Source organism: Physeter macrocephalus, chromosome 3 (assembly GCF_002837175.3).
Source record: "Physeter macrocephalus isolate SW-GA chromosome 3, ASM283717v5, whole genome shotgun sequence".
NCBI classification, from domain to species: Eukaryota; Metazoa; Chordata; class Mammalia; order Artiodactyla; family Physeteridae; genus Physeter; species Physeter macrocephalus.
Window position 1 is genome coordinate 29884790 of NC_041216.1, and position 259 is coordinate 29885048.

The following is a 259-nucleotide window of genomic DNA, read 5'->3' on the forward strand; positions in this document are numbered from 1 at the left end:
GATGGATGGATGGATGGATGGATGGATGGATGGATGGATGGATGGATGGATGGATGGATGGATGGATGGATGGATGGATGACAGGTCTCCACTCCCACTCTTTTATGGAGATGAATTGTGTCGCCCAAAGATTCATATGTTGAAGTCCTAACCCCCAGTGTCTCAGAATGTGACTTTATTTAGAAGTACAGTCACTGCAGACATAATTAGTTAAGATGAAGTCACACTGGTAGCCCCTACTCTAATATGACTGATGTCT